This window comes from Sorex fumeus, unplaced genomic scaffold (genome assembly GCF_029834395.1).
Source record: "Sorex fumeus unplaced genomic scaffold, SorFum_2.1 ptg000001l, whole genome shotgun sequence".
Classification (NCBI taxonomy): Eukaryota; Metazoa; Chordata; class Mammalia; order Eulipotyphla; family Soricidae; genus Sorex; species Sorex fumeus.
The window spans coordinates 9,184,066-9,202,580 of record NW_026606058.1 but is presented as its reverse complement, the minus strand read 5'-3'; positions in this window follow the sequence as shown (position 1 = coordinate 9,202,580).

Sequence of the window (18,515 nt, the reverse complement as noted above, 5' to 3'; positions counted from 1 at the left end):
CTGAAGAAGCCCAGAATGTTTGCTCTCATCATGGGGCAGACTTTTCATTTATTTATATATATATATATTTATTTATTTAGGGTTTTGAGTCCTACTCAGTCGTGTCATGGCTTTCTTCTGGCTCTGCACTCTGGAATTACTCTAACCAGGCTCGAGAGACCATATGGGGTGTCTGGGGTCAGCCACATACAAGCCAAATGTTCTACCTGTGGAACTATCGTTCTAACCACCTAACTTCAAAATGATGCGGCAACACTGGGCTTTTATAACTTCTGACTAGGGTGAGCTTAAGTGGTGAAGTAGAACCTCAGGCTGACTCCTGGTCCTATGAGGTGAACTGGGGGAGATAACAGAAACCATTAAGATTTAAAAATCACTTCTTCAGTATTCCATCATGGAGGGAAAAGAAAGGGATCATGGCCAGGTTTTAATAAAGATGTTTAATTTTGGCTTCTTGCAAGGTGGTTGATATAGTAGGTACAGCATTAGGAGAAATAAAAGTGTCCTAATTCAAAAAAAGCTTTTGACACTGATCCTGCAGTAAATGGCAGAGGATAATAAAATATATTAACATTTATAACACAATCAACACCATAAAATAGCAATAAACGTTTAACAATTTCATTTCATTTCATCATCCTGTTATTCGTCGATTGCCTCGAGCAGGCCCCAGTAACGTCTCTTTCATCCTAGCCCTGAGATTATATTCAAGGCTCTTTAGGAGAAAGAGGCCCATCATTGTTACTGGTATTTGGCATATTTGGTACGCCATGGGGAGTTTGCCAGACTCTGCCCTGTGGGCAGGCTACATTCGATAGCCTGCAAGTTTGTCCAAAGTAGGAATGAGATAATAAGATGTCATAAAAAGATTAACAAAACGTTTAACAATAGCAGGATTTAAGTCCAGATGATTCAGCTCCAGGCATTTCTAACTGATAGCCTGGAGTTCAATTCAGAAGTCCCCGCCCATTAATTGTATATAAAATCCGACCACCTCAGGGAAGCTATAACAATTTTTCAATTGTTGTTTTATGTTCTTTTATTTCTCATACTGCCAAATCTCTCTCAATTTCTCATGCGGTCTCCTCTCTTTCTCATCCTTCTGACTTTGAAACCAGGCTTCAGTGGGGACTTGATATATATATATGTATATATATATATATACATATATATATATTTTGTTTTTTTTTTAAATTTTTATTAGTGAAACACCATGAGGTACAGTTGTAGACTTACAAATTTTTGTGCTTGGGTTTCAATTGTACAGTGATCAAACACCCATCCCTCCACCGATGCCTATTCTCCACCACCACTAATCCCAGTATCCCTCCCAACCCCCATCGCCCCCCATCCCACCCTGCCTCTGTGGCAGGGCATTCCCTTTTGTTCTCTCTCTCCTTTTGGGTGCTTGGTTTGCAAAAGAGGAATTGAGTGGCAATCATGTTCGGGCTATAGTCTACTTTCAGCATGCATGTCCCATCCTGGGAGGATCTTCCCAACACCCTTTATTTGGTGCTCCCTTCTCTATCTGAGCTGCCTTTACCCCTAGCATGTGTGGCTGGACTCCAAGCCATGGAGCAAACCTCCTGGTACTTATCTTGGATATTCTTGGGTGTTAGTCTCCTATTTTGTTACTTTATGTTCCCCAGATGAATGCAATCTTTCTATGTCTGTTCCTCTCTTTCTGACTCATTTCGCTTAGCATAATATTTTTCATGTAGTACCACTTGTACGCAAATTTCATGACTTCATCCTTTCTAACAGCTACATAGTACTCCACTGTGTAGCTGTACCAAAGTTTCTTTAACCAGTCATCTGTTCTCAGGTACTCAGGTGTTTTCCAGATTCTAACTATTGTAAAGAGTGCTGCAATGAACAAACAAGTGCAAATGTCACTTCGACTATACTTTTTTGCCTCTCTGGGATATATTCCCAGGAGTGGTATTGCTGGATCGTGGTCTGAAGAGATTGTTGATACTATTTCTATCTTCCTGATTCTATTGAGGTATGTTTTTTGTCCTAACACATGGTCTATTTTGGAAAATGTTCCATGCACACTGGAGAAGAATGTGTATTCTTTCTTTTTGGGGTGTAAAGCCCTGTGTATATCTATAAGCCCTTTCTCTTCTATTTCTTCTTTCAAAGCCAATGCTTCCTTGCTGAGCTTTGTTCTTGTTGATCTATCCAGAGGTGATAAGGCAATGTTGAAGTCTCCAGCTATTGTTGTGTTGCTAGCAATGTCCTCTTTAAAATCTGTTAGCAGTTGTTTTAAATATTTAGCTGTTCCCTCATTAGGTGTATATACATTTAAGAGTGTGATTTCTTCCTGTTGTACATATCTCTTGATGAAGAGAAAATAGCCTTCGCTGTCCCTTCTAATCTTTTTCAACCTGAAAATAATGTTGTCGGATACTAGCATGGCCACCCCAGCTTTTTTGAGGGAGCTGTTTGCTTGCAGGATTGTTTTCCATCCTTTGACTTTGAGTCTGTGTTTGCTCTGACTGTTGAGATGAGTTTCTTGTAGGCAGCAGAATGTTGGGTTCTGTCTCTGAATCCATTTTGCCACTCTGTGTCTCTTAATTGGTGAATTTGGACCGTTGACATTGAGAGAGATTATTGTTATGGGGTTTGTGTCATCTTTTTTTGGGGATCTGTTGTGCTTGTAGGGTTTGTCTTGTCTTATAGTAGTCCCTTTAGCTCTTCTTTTAGGTTTGGTTTTGAGTATATGAAGTTCTTGAGCTGCTGTTTATCTAGAAAATAGTGTACCGTTCCTTCGCTTTTGAGGGAGAGTTTAGCCGGATAGAGTATTCTTGGTGAAGCATTTATTTCAATGAGTTTTTTCACTATATCCCACCATTACCTTCGGGCTTGGAGGGTTTCCTCTAATAGGTCTGCTATGAATCTAAGGGGTGCTCCTTTGTAATGTGATTTCCTTCTTTGACCTTGCTGCTTGCAGCATTGTGTCTCTCTCTATCCACAGCATCCATCATTCTAACTATGATATGTCTTGGAGTGTTTTTGTTAGGATCTCTTTGAGCTGGCACCCTTCGGGCTCCTTGAATCTGAATGGCTGCATTGTCGAGATATGGGAATTTTTCAGCAATGATTTGTTTAACCCTGGCTTTTTCATTGGGATTGTTTCCCTGAGCTTCTGGTACTCCAATGATTCTATGTTGTTCCCCTTGGAATCATCTCCTAGGACTCTGATTCGCTCTAGAGCTATTTTGAGGTCTCTTGCCATTGTTTATTGTTGCCTGTTGGCTTCGTGCAGCTGATCTTCCAGCTCACTGATTCTTTACTCAGCTGTAGTCATTCTATTTTTGAGAGCACAGACTGAGTTTTTTATTTCATCTACGGAATCTTTAATTCGTGACATTTCTGTGTGTAGCTTTCCAATTTCTGCTCTCATTTCTTCCTGGATTTTCTCAATTGTCCGATCCATTGTATCTTTCATGTCCTCCTTTAATTTACTGTATATTTGTCTGACTGTTTCATTGAGTTCATTGAACATCTTCATGACTTCATATCTGAATTCTTTGTCAGAGAGGTCCCTTAGGTGAGTAGCACCTACTGAGGCTTCTGGACTCTTTTCATCGTCCTCCGCACATGGTGAGGATTTGTGTTGTTTCTTCATGTTGGTGTGTGGGTATGGGAACTGTGATGTTATACTAGATTTCTTGGTATGAGTAAACCTTGATATGAGTAAACTACCTGCAGCCACTGAGTGTCGCCCACCTAAAATTAGGCCACGCCCACTTCTACCGAAGCCCCGCCCACTTCTGAAGAGCCACGCCCTCACGAGAACCTGGTGTGTGTGGGGGGGGGGTAGGGAAGAAGACTGGCAGAGTGTTGGGGTTGAAGAGGAAGAGGCAGAGTCTCAGGGCTCCTTTTGTCCCAGGGTCCTAGAGGACACCTGGGGCACTTGCACGGAGAAAGCCAAGGGAATTGATATATTTTTCTTGCCCAGCCTTCCTCCTCAGAATGACTCTGTGACTTTCAAGAAAGTTGCAAAAAGTACTAATGGGACTAAATGTTATCAGGTGCTTGAGAAGGAAAAAAAAAAACAGATGAGGAAACAGGACCCAAACAGGGATGTCATTGTTGGTTTGTGTTTTTGACCATTCTCGCTTTTCTCGGGGCTTACTTATGGCTCTGAGCTCAGTGATCAGTGATGCCTTCTATAGAGAATTCTTTCCCATTCTGGTTCTAGGAAGAATAGGATATAATGCTTACATATTAGATTTAAGGATTCAAGCCTGTTTCTAATAATTCTTATTTTTTTCTCTCTTCTCTCCTTAGAAAGTTATGGCAGAGACTAACTTGCCCCACTACACTCTGGTGCCTAGGAGGTAGAAATGACTTTAGTAAGTATCTAGACACTGGAAAATGGCACAGGGACTCAAATGAATCCTCTCCAGTAGACTGGAGGTCACACTCTCACAAATGTTTTCTATGAGTATGTGGCCCAGGACACGTTTTCTGTTTTCAGTTTGGAGAAGAAGTCAAAATGGTTTAAGAGTTGCGTTTTACAGAAACTCATAAGTCATTGACACAATACTTGTAGAAGATAGAAAATATGGAAGAATAAAAGCTCTTGGGTTCCAGAAACAGTCTGGAGAAGAGGCAGCATCACAAAGAGAGAACATGTTTTGAATGTGAGTTGGTTTTGTGGCTGATTAAGATTTAGGTTACCATAGTATTTGGCAGAATCAAATATCTGTAGGTTGGTGACTTTCTAGGAAAGAGTAATGAGGTTCAAGAGTTGTATCTAAAATAATTCCTAAGTTATTTTTATATAGGTTTTAACTTATTCATATTCATTTAGTTTATTCCGCATCCACATACATATAGTAAACTTTTATGTCACTCGGGAAAGAAATGAGGAGTAGGCCCTTATTCAAATTCCTCACTCTCTTGTAATAAATGACAATACACTTAAGGATTCTACAGATTGAAATGCTGGGGTCAAGGTGCAGACTGAGTACCAACAGTGGATGTTCATATTAGATCACAAAAGTAAAGCAGATTCTTGGGTTTATGGGGTGCTCTTAAGATTTGTGCCCCTCTATTTCCCCTCCACCCCCACAATTCTGGATTATGGATGGTTTTGCAAACAGCTCCATACTCATGCCATACACACACACACACACACACACACACACACACACACGGGACTCATAGACACACATGTTCTTTCTCATTTTTTTTATTCATGGACTGTCATCTTCAGCGAGAATGAGGAAGCTTAAAATGACATCACTAAGGATATTTCCATCTGGTGGCCCAACAAGCCTTGACAAATTGTGATTCAGGAACCTCCCAGCCTCAAGCTGTATCTTCTTTCATGCACCTGACTTTTCACAGGGTCTTCAGGATGTCTCCTAGATTACGATGGCTTAAGAATTACAACACATATGTTGCTCAGCACCTTGAGAATTTAAATTAGGAGGGAGTTTTTAATTTTTTATTTAGTTACTGTGAACTTATAAAGTGATTGGGTTTCAGGCATAAAGTATTTCAACACCAATCTGCTCACCAATGCCCACTTTTCTTCAACAGTGCCCCACTCCCCCCACCTCATTTTCCAGGAGGGAGACTCTTTATTTAATGACTATAAACCTAAGTTGTTTGTTCAGAACGTGTATTGAATATCATATATGTGATAAAATACAATCTTGATAAACAAGTATGTTCATGTATCAGTATTTTTTTACTTTTAATCTGAAAACTTTAGGAGTGCATGTGATACTAAAAGGTAAGCTGAAAATAGAGAATCTCTTTGTCATAAATTTAAATATTTATTTAAATATTTGGCCGCTAAATAAAGATAGATGACGGTCAAGTTTATGTCATCTTGTAGGACCATAAAAATTATAAATGTTTGTTGAAGGAGCTAAATAAATTCTAATGCATAAATGCATTTAGTCCAAAATGGTATTAATTTTCTAACTCTCCTCCCTCCCAGTCTCTAACATGATTTAGTGAACACCTTGGTTGGTATCACACTCTATATTAGACATAGTTTTGCTAGTCAGAACTCTGAAGACATACTATACATTCTCAAGAGAGGTTTCAACAGCTTGCTTTTATTTTGAAATAAAATTACTGATGATGGATATTAAATAGCTTGCATCTCTCCATTTCACATACCTTCTGGGCAAAGTAGCTGGGCCTCGCATAGAGTATTTAAAAAATCTGACATCATTCAAGCATCTTCTTCATGCCTTTTATTTGGGATCTAAGCCTCATTTAGTGGTCCCAAAGTTTAGAGAAGGAAGCACTAATCAATTTTTTAAAATTAATTCATTCATTAGGGGTTGGCTCCCAGATGGTGCTCTAGAAGAGCTTCCTGATAATTCTTAGATAATCAGGCCAAGAGTTCAATATTAGGACCCAAGGATATACTGCTCGTTGGGCCTGTGGTGCCAAGGTTTACCCAACCACCTGCTGGTGCTCTGGGGCTTTCACAGCTACACTTAGAAATGATTGGGAAAACATAGTGAAAATGGTATAAAAAGATTCTATGAAGAAGCTTGCAGTATGGATGGACCTCTAGTACCTTTAGTAGTCACTCTCTGAACCTTTGTCCGGGCACTGGACCTTTGAAAATCCCCAATCAGCTTCTCAGTGAATCCCTCAATTCCTGTCTTGGAATAGCCACAGTATTTTTAGACTCTCAGATCTGGAGTAAGGATTGGTCCTGGGAACTTCCAAGGCTTCCCAGGACATAAGCAAAGGAATCAGGGAAACGTCAGGAATGACCCTCACGCACCATCTAGTTACGTAAGAGCCAGCTCCTGCCCTTGCCGGAGGCACCCTGGGACCTATGAAACACACTGGGCTCCAGCCCTACATCTGACTTCCAGGAAAGAGCTGGTGATCTGCAGTGCCCAGGGTGAGTGGAACATGGAGCTCAGAGGGACATGAACAGGGCAAGAAAGGAGCCTACAGCTGGGAGGGAAGAGCAGAAAAGAAAGATGGGAAGGAAGCTGGGAACTTAGTGAGAGTCATCTCTTCTGTTGTGACATAAGACAGCTCTGAAAATCTTGTCTTGGGTTTGGCGGAGTATGGATCTCACCCCCTTGCTAAGGATTTGTTCTCACATTGGGACAATGGGTATTTTTAGTAGTGGGTGGATACTTAGGAAAATCAAGAAACATAAACTACTATTGAAAATAGATTAAGAAGGTCCCTATTTTATCTGGGTTTTATATCATATTTGTTTCTTACTGGTGCAAGCAAGCTAGGTAGCATTAACAACCACTATATAATTTAATCTTTTAAATAAAGGTAATGGTCATCCTTGGTTTGACACAGTGAAATAATTTCATGATTAACTTTCAGGTTGAAGAAGTTCTTCCAAGATGTCGCGCCAGCAAACCCAGCAGCACTGCCAAACCCCTTGCAAGTGCCCCCCGAAATGCGTGCCAAAGTGCCCCCCAAATCTGTGCCTAAGTGTCCCCCAAAGTGCCCACTCCCGTACCCAGACCCTTGCCCCCCTCCAGTTTCCTGCTGTGACAGCTCTAGCCGTGCAAACTGCTGCTGCATCTCTGGGGGCGGGGGCTGCTGCTCCAGCAACCCCAGCAGACCCCGCCTCTTCCACCGCCTATGTCAGAACCCCGAATGCTGTGACTGTGAACCCTCTGGGAGCTCCGGCTGCTGCCCTAGCTCTGGGGCCTGCTGATGATCCCGACCCCGCGCATCAGAGAGAAGCCTACGGAAAAAAACTCAAAGCGAGAACCTGCTCCACAGCGATGCTTCTCCTGGTTCCTCGTCTCCACGTGGCTGGTGGGGCTGTGAAGGCTTCTGTTCATTCTGGTCACCCCACTGACCAGCCACCCTGGACCCAGCCTCCCCTCCTCCTTTTCCTTCCTACAACAATAAACCTCTCTTGCCTACTCATGAAGTGTCTTGGTCGTTGCTGATTAGAGGTTCTCCTCCATCCCCAAAGCACAGTTCTCCTGTCACACGTAGAACTTGGTTTGGTAAGAGTGAAATCAGAGAAAGGGTTAAACTAGGACTTTCCAGGAAGGCCAGTAGTACAGAAAGCTCACAGTGCTGCTCTCAGAGGCTTTGAGCTCTACGATCATGGTCATAGGGCTATGGGTTCTCTCAGCTCACTTGGCAGCCACATGGGCCTGGGAGTAAAGACTCGCGTCATCTGTCTGTTAAGACCGGCTGACACAAGTCCTCGTATAAGGCTGTGCTTCCTGTATTGGGGGCAGTGAGGTATTAAAATCTCCTATTGCTATTGTGCTGCTGTGTTTATCTCTCTTCAGGCCTATTAATACTTATTTTACATAGTCTGATGTCCCCTCCCTCAGTGCCTGTATGTTAATGATTACTAAATTATTTTGATTGAATAAATTCCTTCACTGTTATGATTACATATGTCTTATCTCTTTACCTTTTCAGCCTTAAGTCTATGTTATCTTGGGGAATGTGCACAGGGTCGAATGGCACCCGCTCGAGCAGAATTAAGATCCCACGTGACTCAGCCGTTCAAGTTTTGGGTATCTATCCACAGGGGACAGAAAAACATCTATTCAAAAGAATATATACACATCATTACTCACTACAGCATTCAGTACAATAACTAAGACTTGGAATAATCTAGATGTCCAACAACAGATAAGTGAATCATGAAGATGTAGTATATATACACAGTAGAATTGGATGATACCATGTTAAATGAAGTAAGCCCAAAGAATAAGGGATGATATCACTTATAAACAGTAGACTAACTGGATGAGAAAATGCAATATTTTAAAGGGAGGGAAGCCCAGATCAACCCTAGAGTATAGGAAGAAAGGAGAAAAGAGCAAAGGGGAGGGGGAGAAGAGAGAGAGGAGAAGGAATGGAGCCAGCCAGGGGAGTCAGGCACAAATGTGGTGTTAAGATACGATAGAGCCAAATATCCAAACCACAGAGAAACCAGCAATGAAATCAAGAGACCTTAACTTTGACAACTGAATTTAGAAAGGTGCCTGTCAAGAAGGCAGACTGGGGGAACAAAGGAAGTTGGGAGGGAGCCTTCGAACACTGCTGGAGGGGAGTTGACACTGGTGATGGATTCAGTACAGCAATATTGTTTGTCTAAAACTCAATTTTAGGTGCTGGCAAAACTGGATGGCTACATGCAAAAAAGTGCACTCAGGTCTCTGCCTAACACTATGTACAAAAGTAAGATCAAAATGGATTAAAGACCTCAACATCAGACCTGAATCCATAAGATACATTGAAGACAAAGTCGACAAAACCCTTCATGACATTGAAGCTAATGGTGTCTTCAAAGATGTCACGCCACTGGCTAAGCAAGTGAAAACAGAGATAGATAAATGGGACTATCTTTAACTAAGAAGCTTCTGCACCTCCAAAGAAACACTGACCAAAATACAAAGACAGTCTACAGAATGGAAAAGGATATTTGCCGAATACACATCCGACAAGAGGTTGATATCAAGGATATACAAAGTACTGGTTGAACTCCACAAGAAGAAAACATTCAACCCCATCAGAAAATGGGGCGATGAAATGAACAGAAACTTCCTCAAAGAAGAAATCTGAATGGCTAAAAGGCACATGAGAAAATGCTCGACAGCACTAATCATCAGGGAGAAGCAGATCAAAACCACAATGAGATATCATCTTACACCACAGAGACTGGTCCACATCCAAAAGAACAAAAGCAACCTGTGTTGGTGCGGATTTGGCGAGAAAGGGACCCTCCTTCACTGCTGGTAGGAATGCCGACTGGTTCAGCCCTTTTAGAAAACAGTATGGACAATTCTCAAAAAACTAGAAATTGAGCTCCCATTTGACCCAGCAATACCACTCCTGGGAATATACCCCGGAGAGGCAAAAAAGTATAGTCAAAGTGACATCTGAAGTTGTCTGTTCATTGCAGCACTGTTTGTAATAGCTAGAATCTGGGAAAAACCTGAGTGCCCGAGAACAGATAACTGATTAAAGAAACTTTGGTACATCTACACAATGGAATACTATGTAGCTGTCAGAAATGATGAAGTCATGAAATTTACATACAAGTGGTACTACATGAAGAGTGTCATGCTAAGCGAAATGAGTCAGAAAGAGAGGGATAGACATAGAAATATTGCATTCATGTGGGGAACATAAAGTAACAAAATAGGAGACTAACACCTAAGAATAGCCGAGATAAATACCAAGAGGTTTACTCCATGGCTTGGAGGCCAGCTTCACACTCTAGGGGTAAGGGCAGCCCAGATGTAGAAGGGAGCACCAAATGGGGGGTGTTGGGAGGATCCCCCCAGGATGGGAGAAGCATGCTGAAAGTAGACTCTAGACTGAACATGATTGCCACTCAATGCCTCTTTTGCAAACCACAGCACCCAAAAGAATAGAGAGAACAAAAGGAAGTGCCCTGCTACAGAGGCAGGGTGGGATGGGGGGGGGGATGAGGTGGATGGGAGGGATACTGGGATTAGTGGTGGTGGAAAATGGGCACTGGTGGAGGGATGGGTATCCAATCATTGTACAACAGAAACCCAAGCACAAAAATTTGTAAGTATACAACTGTACCTCATGGTGTTTCACTAATTAAAAAAAAAACTTGATCATTTGATCACTTGACTTCCCATTAATGGTCGATTTGCTCGAGCGGGCACCAGTAACATCTCCATTTGTCCCTGTCGTGTGCTAGTGTAGCCCAATGGTGTCTGTTTGCTCTAGGAACACGAAGATCCTCAGATCGTTCATGATCTTGATGAAGAAGTCTGACCATCTGTAGGTGAGCGGCCACGCAGTCTTTTGACATCCCGTGGAATCCAGTCGGCAACAGCTCTAGTCCAGTGGTCGTCTTTAAATCTCATTACGTGACCAGCCCATCTGATTTTTGACACCTTGGCAAATGAGACAGCATCCCTGATTCTTGATCGTTGATGGATGTCAGAACTCCGGATTCTTTCTCTCATTTGAGTGAAATGTGATATTCCAAGCATAGCTCTTTCAATTCCTCTTTGGGAGACCTGAATAGTGTTCTCATCCTGTTTGCCTAGGGCCCAGGTCTCTGAGGCATATGTTAATGCAGGAAGAATAGTGGAATCAAAGAGATGTGCCCAGAGCCAGAGGTTCTTGGTCCTCTTAGCTATTTCTTCGATGCTCTTGAAGGCGTTCCAAGCTGCTGTCTTCCTTCTGCGCAGTTCGGGTTCCAGGTCATTTGTCATGTTGACTTCTCGACCTAGGTACACATAGCTGTTGCATTTGGAGATGGTCGTTCCGTTGAGAGCAAATGGGGCACCAGGAACAAGGCTGTTTCTCATAAACATTGTCTTCATAAGATTCAGCTATAGTCCGACCTTTCCACACTCACGGTCGAAGTCAGCCAGCATTTGTGCCGCTTGGCTGATGTTTGATGTTATTAGAATGATGTCATCAGCAAAGCGGAGGTGGTGTAGTTGCCGACCATCTATCTTCATTCCCATTCCTTCCCATTCCAGTCATCGCATGATGTTCTCGAGGGTGGCACTGAAGAGTTTCGGTGAAATGGTATCACCCTGCCGAACCCCTCTCTAGACATCGATGATTACGTCTTTGTAGAATGGTGAGATCCTGGTAGTGAATCCGCAATACAGCTCACGGAGGATCTTGATGTATTGGGCTTGAATGCCCTGATTGGCTAGGGCTTCAATAACCGCTTCCGTCTCAGCAGAATCAAAGGCCTTCTTTAAATCAATGAACGTTAGACAGAGTGACATCTTGAACTCCTGAGAACTCAATGAGCTTGGTTATCGTGTGGATATGGTTGATGGTGCTGAATCTTTTGCGGAACCTGGCTTGCTCGCATGGTTGTCCTTCACCTAGCATTCTGCCAATCCTACTCAGGATGACTCTAGTGAACAACTTGTAGATGACAGACAATAGGCAGATCAGGCAATAGTTGCCAATGTCATGGATGTCTCCCTTCTTGAACAGTAGTACAGTCCTGCTGGTTTTCCATTGGGACGGAAACTTGCATTCACACAGGTAGTGTGTGAAGAGCTGAGCCAGTGTATTGATGAGTACTGACGGCAGGTTCATCAGGTGTTCAGGTCTGACCTTGTCTGGGCCGGGTGCTGGAGCAATAGTACAGTGGGTAGGGCGCTTACCTTGCATGCAACTGTCCAGGATTTGAGCCCGGCGCTCCATAGAGTCCTTTGAGCCTCCAGACAATTCCTTAGCACCACTGAGTGTGGTCCCCAAACAAGCAAACAAAAATTAGATACAGAGTGGGCCTGGGAGATTTCTCAGTGGTAAAACCCATGCCTTGCATGCAAGAGACCTGGATTCAAAACCCAGAGCCTCACACACATGCATACATACCAAGACACACACACACACACACACACACACACACATAATCTCTGTGTATATGGATATACACACAAATACAATATTATAGATAAAAGACCAATGAATGTGACTGTATTAACATGTTTCATATGTTACTAAATCTACTCTTAAAAACAGAATGAACCAATGACTGGATAAAGTAATAATGATTACATATACACAATGGAATACTACTCAGCTGCAAGAAAAATAAGAATCTTGCAATTTCCTGCTACATGGAAAGAACTGGGAGGAATCCTGCTGAGTTAAGTTAAACAGAAGGAGAGGGAAAGTACAGAATATAAAGACATAAAGAATATAAAAAAAATAAGGAACATAGTAAGGGAATAACAATTGGCTAAAGGCAACAGAATGTAATAACTGGTCTTTTGAACTGAGCATATTATGGTGTGGGTGAGGGTTTCTAAAGGGGGAGGGTACTGAGATAAGGAAGGATAGTGGACACTCTGGTGGAGAATGTGGTGTTGGAATATTGTAGGCACAAAACCCTATCGTTATCAGTATTGCAAATCATGGTGGCCAGAAAACCATCAACAATAGATTGAGAGAAAATATTTCTTATATACATGACAGTCATGAAATTTTAAAATATAAAGATAACCATATAAAATATGATAAAAATTTATCCTAAGAAAACAGGACAACTTTAAAAATAAAAACAAAAATCACTACCAAATAACTGCAAATCTCACAGGTATTGGTAGAAGTGCAAAGTTAAATTAATAATTTGGCATTGTTTTTGCCCTTCAATGTAAGAAAAATTGATTTTACTGTTAAAAACTGTTGTTATAACCTATTTGAAAATATAAAATAAAAACAAATCTTTGGGCATATAATTATATAGATTATGGTGAGAGTGGAAAATTGTCATATAATTACTGGAAGTACAATTTTCAAAACTATTACAACAAAAGCTATATACACTTCTGATTCAACTCACCCATCTACAACAGCATTTATGGTTAAGGAAAAATCAGTTTAAAATAAGCTCAATATTCAATTGTAATAGATACTGAGATATTGACATTTTATTTAGGGACTGTGAGGTGCAGAGAGGAGAAGGTGCAGCTGTCAGGACAAGGACCTTCAGTGAACACTCCCTTTACTACCACCAGGCAGGGCAGCACTTACGAAAGCAGGAGACTTGTCAAGAGTGATATAGTCAAGAGGCTCATAAAGTTATTGCTCCTGGCAGCGTTGCCAACATTGTCATCATTGGTAGTCTTGGTTTTGACAAACTGTCATTAATATCTAATTTTCATAACCCATGTTATAAAAATGTTTTTCCTGAGCTCATGATGAAAAACATCTTTTACTCTTTTATTTATTTTTGCAAGCTGTACTGGAGACCTTAAACAACATTAACATTAAGTATTTCATCTAACCACGAATGAATTGAGTATTTCATCTAATTATTATGGTAAAGGTAAAGGTAAAGGCCCTCCCGTTGATCGTCGATTTGCTCGAGCGGGCCCAGTAACGTCTCCATTGGAGACTTTGTTGTTACTGTGTCTGGCATATCGAATACTCTCGGTAGCTTGCCGGGCTCTCCGAGAGGGGCGGAGGAATCGAACTCGGGTCGGCCATGTTGGCTGCATGCAAGGCAAATGCCCTACCCTCTGTGCTATCGCTCCAGCCCTATGAGGTGGCATAATAAACATGCATAATTGAGGCAGTGGATAAAGAGTTTTACATGACATTTCTGTTTTTGTTTGTTTGTTTTCAGCCCATTTATGATAATGCTAGGGCTCACTCCTGCCTCTGTGCTCAGGGATCTCTCCTAGTGAGGCTCAGGGGACCATGTGTGGTGCTGGGGATTGAACTCTGGCTGGCAGCAGGCAAGGCAAGACCCCTGCCTGCTATATTATCATAATGATTCCTCACATGATATTTCTTTTAAAAAACCATCTTACGGCACTGGAGAGGTAGCCAGTGGGTAGAGTGCTTGCTTGGTTATGTAGTCAACCTGGGTTTGATCTCTGTCACCACATTTGTTCCTCTCAAACCCTGCCAGGAGTGAGCTCTGAGCACAGCTGGGAGTGACAAAAGAATGAAAATTTTTTTCTCAGGTTTTGGGGTATACTTTGTGGTGCTGAGGCTATTTCTGGCTCTGTGGATAGGAGTGAGCTCTGGCAGTTCTCAGGAAACCAGATGCCGTGTTGGGGATCGAATCAGCATGGAACTGCTTGTGAGGAAAATAATGAAATTTAAGTTAGTCTGAGATGGGGAAAGGACTAAGAGGTTAGAGTCGGGATCTATCTCTCCTCTCTCAGGGACTCCTTTCCGAACTGAGCTGCCCACTTTTCTCCCTCGTGTGCTTGTGGTTGTGTGTGAGGGAGGAATTGGGGATGTGGGTTGAGCTTCTTTTGCCACAAGAAACTCCTTTGTTTACATGTCTCTTCATATAAAACACTCTGGCATGTTGGATTTTTATTGCACCTCTTTTTTGTGTTCATATGTGTGTCTATGCTAGAAACTCAATTTGACCTCAAGTCACAGAAACCTGAAACAAAAGGGCTTAAATAAATTAGAAGGTTAATTTTATGTCACTTGCTAAACTTCAGAGCCATGTAGTTCGTGGATCCCAGGCAACTCTGTGCTGTCATACTAGTCCTGAAATCCTTTCCCTTTGCTTCTTATCATCCTTAGGTGGCATTTTATAAATGGTCTTTATTTATAAGACAGTCAGAACTTCAGAGAGCTGGGCTCTCTATGACGTGCGGAAGTAGAAGAGGCAAATGATATTCACCAGCCTGGTGAGTCTCTTGGTTGAGTTTCCTTAATTGTCCAGAGTGTCAAATGAGTGGTTTCCTTCCAAGGAGTGTCTCAGAGCAACCCCAGAAGTATTGCACATCCCTCTGAGCCACACCTTCGCAAACTCCCAAGGTGATTGCCAACAAATTTCCACCCTCACACTAGGACACTAGCATCTCCTCTTGTCTGGGATCCTGGAGATTGAATCACAGGAATGAGAATCCTCCCTCCTGGTAATACAGGTCACACATGTGATTCTTGCAAGCAAAATGCAGCACACTCAGTACACTGTGTCTGGATTCCCTTGTTTTAACCATGTTATGGTACAGAATGATACTGAGATGAAACTACCCTCAATCTTTACCTTCTCTTTCTTCACACGAGAAAAACCTCTACACTATCAACAGCCACAACCCAGTTGTGGCGAGGAGGGAAATGATGCATATGGGACGCTCAGGGTTACAATTTTTTTTCTCCCTTTGCAGCACTGTTACAACTCTCAGGTTCAAGGATACACATTCCTAGCAGCCTGTCCGGGACTGCAGAAATGGTGAGAGGAGAGAGAATTCCTGGAGAAGCATCAAGCAGTCACAGGAGATGCTGAGAGGGAGCTGGGTGCCTGAAAGAAAAGCCAGAGTTGGGTCTCTGGGCAGAAGGAATTTCTCAAGACAAGGCACCAAGTCTCTTTCGATTTCTTACTATAATTGTGATCAGAGAAGAAAATACACACACACACACACATACACACATATACACACACACCACCAGACACCTGTTCCCAGATCTAAGATGATCTTGAATACTCTATGGGACTGTCAACCTGAACTTCTACCTACATGACTGATCTGGTGCATTCTAGTTCTCACGGTCTACTTAAGTAGAGACACAAAGTAGGAAGGGGAATACTGCATTGACCTGGCATGTCCAGATTAGCCCCTGCTCCTGCCAGAGCCAGAGAAACTCAGCTAAAGCCTGACATCCAATGACAACATCATCTAATTCTTACGGACTTCTCAAAACCGAGTTTATACCAGAAGTGAGGCAGAGAGAGTAAATAGGAGGCCTTGACGCAAAGGACTTGGTGAAGCACTGGTGGAGGAAAAACCTCCACCACTGGAAGCTGAAGCTGGGAATGAGAACACTATTGTAAATTAAGTTTGCAACTTAAAGTTTTTCATTAGGTTTTATAAATTAAAGTGGTTTTGGAATGAGACCGAGCCCCTCTGGAAAGAAACTCACTAGCTGTGAAGGGCCCTTCTGAGACAGGGGCATTCACATATCCACACTTTTAAAAATATTTATATATATATACACATAATATGTTTGGCATATTGAATACATCACGGGGAACTACCAAGCTCTGCTGTGCAGGAGGGATACTCTCGGTAGCTTGCCAGGCTCTTCGAGAGGGGCAGCGGAATCAAACCCAGGTCGGCCGCATGCAAGACAAATGCCCTACCTGCTGTGCTTTCGTTCCAGCCCAAGATCACATTTAAAAAATAGTATTGAGTAAAAAATTATAGTATTGACTGCTGGGAGAAGACTGAATGACTTCAGAAGTTTTTCTGAAAAGTTTAAGAGATCAAACCCTGGTGCCAAATCAGGTGGTAAATTGATTTGAACAGTACTATTGTATAGAATTCTTGTGATAAAGGGCCTGGAAGATAACCCAGTGACTTGGAAAATGAAACCTTGACTCAGAGCTTGATTCCTAGTGCCATGAAATACCAGAGAGGAAGGGAAAACAAATCCTACAGTACAATGTGTATATAAGATATCATTCTCTGATTACAATTAAGTTAATAAGAGACCATTTAGAAAATAAGGAAATAAAGTTTTTGTTTATAACTTGCGGTTAAAAAAATATATGCTTTAAGTACATATCATTTACTCAGGTCTAACTCTAGAATGGAATGGGGGAGAAATGAAGTTTTTCTACAAAATTTATTAAGATAAAGAGGAGCTGGAGAGATAGAGCAGTGGATTTGGATACTTACTTTCCTTTCATCATTCCTGCCAGGAATGATTCTTGAGCACAGGAGTAAGCTCTGGGCATCGCTGGTGTAGTATCTAAACAAAAAACAAAACAATAAGAAGAATAGATATTCTTCCATATTTCAATACTGTGTTTAATACACTAATGAATTAAATTAAGTTCATAAAAGTTTTGAAGATCAAATTAACTATATTTATATATATGAAACTAAAAAGTTAATGTAGCAACTGAAAAAAATTAATGAAAAACAGATACCTTCACATAAATAAAACCAAGATAAAAATTGTAGAGAAAGTGAAAATCCTTCAATAATAAGAAAAGTTTCAAAAAAATATGAAAAGTTTCAAGGGTGTTGATTTTTGAATGCCTCTTTTTTTGTTTGTTTGCTTTTTGGGTCACACCCAGCAATTTTCAGGGGTTACTCCTGGCTCTGCACTCAGAAATTACTCCTGGCGGCGGTGCTTGGGGGAACCATATGGGATGCCAGCGATTGGTCCTGGGTCAGCCACGTGCAAGGCAAATGCCCACCCCCATCCCCGCTGTACTATTGCTCCAGCCCCTGGAATAATACCTCTTTTGAAAGAGATAACCAAGATCTATATAAAAAAAAGTAATCACATTTTTTGTCTGCCCCTTCCCCTGAAATCACATTCTTGAAAGACCCAAAATCAAATAGTAGAAGGACAGTTGACTATGAAGAACTGCCATAAAGGATGCTAATTCAATGAAATTCAATTCTAGTAAAGTTATCATCAGTTTTCCACCCAACAGACACCATCCCAATTCCTGAATCTAGTCCAATTAATAAGATATTTATTTAGAAAAATGAACAGTAAAAGACTAACCAAGTGAAATATGACAAGCCATCCACAACAACCTCCTTCTCCAGAACATCCTCAGATGATAATAATTGATGAGAGCAAATCCAGGAATCATTGATTCTTATGACCAAGAAATTGATCATCAATCATGGTCACTATTTCTGGTAAAGGTAAAGGTAAAGGCCCTCCCGTTGATCATCGATTTGCTCGAGTGGGCCCAGTAACGTCTCCATTGGAGACTTTGTTGTTACTGTGTCTGGCATATCGAATACTCTCGGTAGCTTGCCGGGCTCTCCGAGAGGGGCAGAGGAATCGAACTTGGGTCGGCCATGTTGGCTGCTTGTAAGGCGAACGCCCTACCCGCTGTGCTATCTTCACTGTCACTAGCACAGTGAAATTAAAGTCACTCTCAGAAGGAATATCTGCAGTCATGCTTTCCTACAATGTGTTAAGTCAATAAATATTAATTTATCATGGACTTGATGTGAGACAGACCCTGGTAGAACATGGAACATTTAGTTAGTATATACCTGGGTTTTAATTTAAGAAAATGATTGAATGACAACATGGCGGAG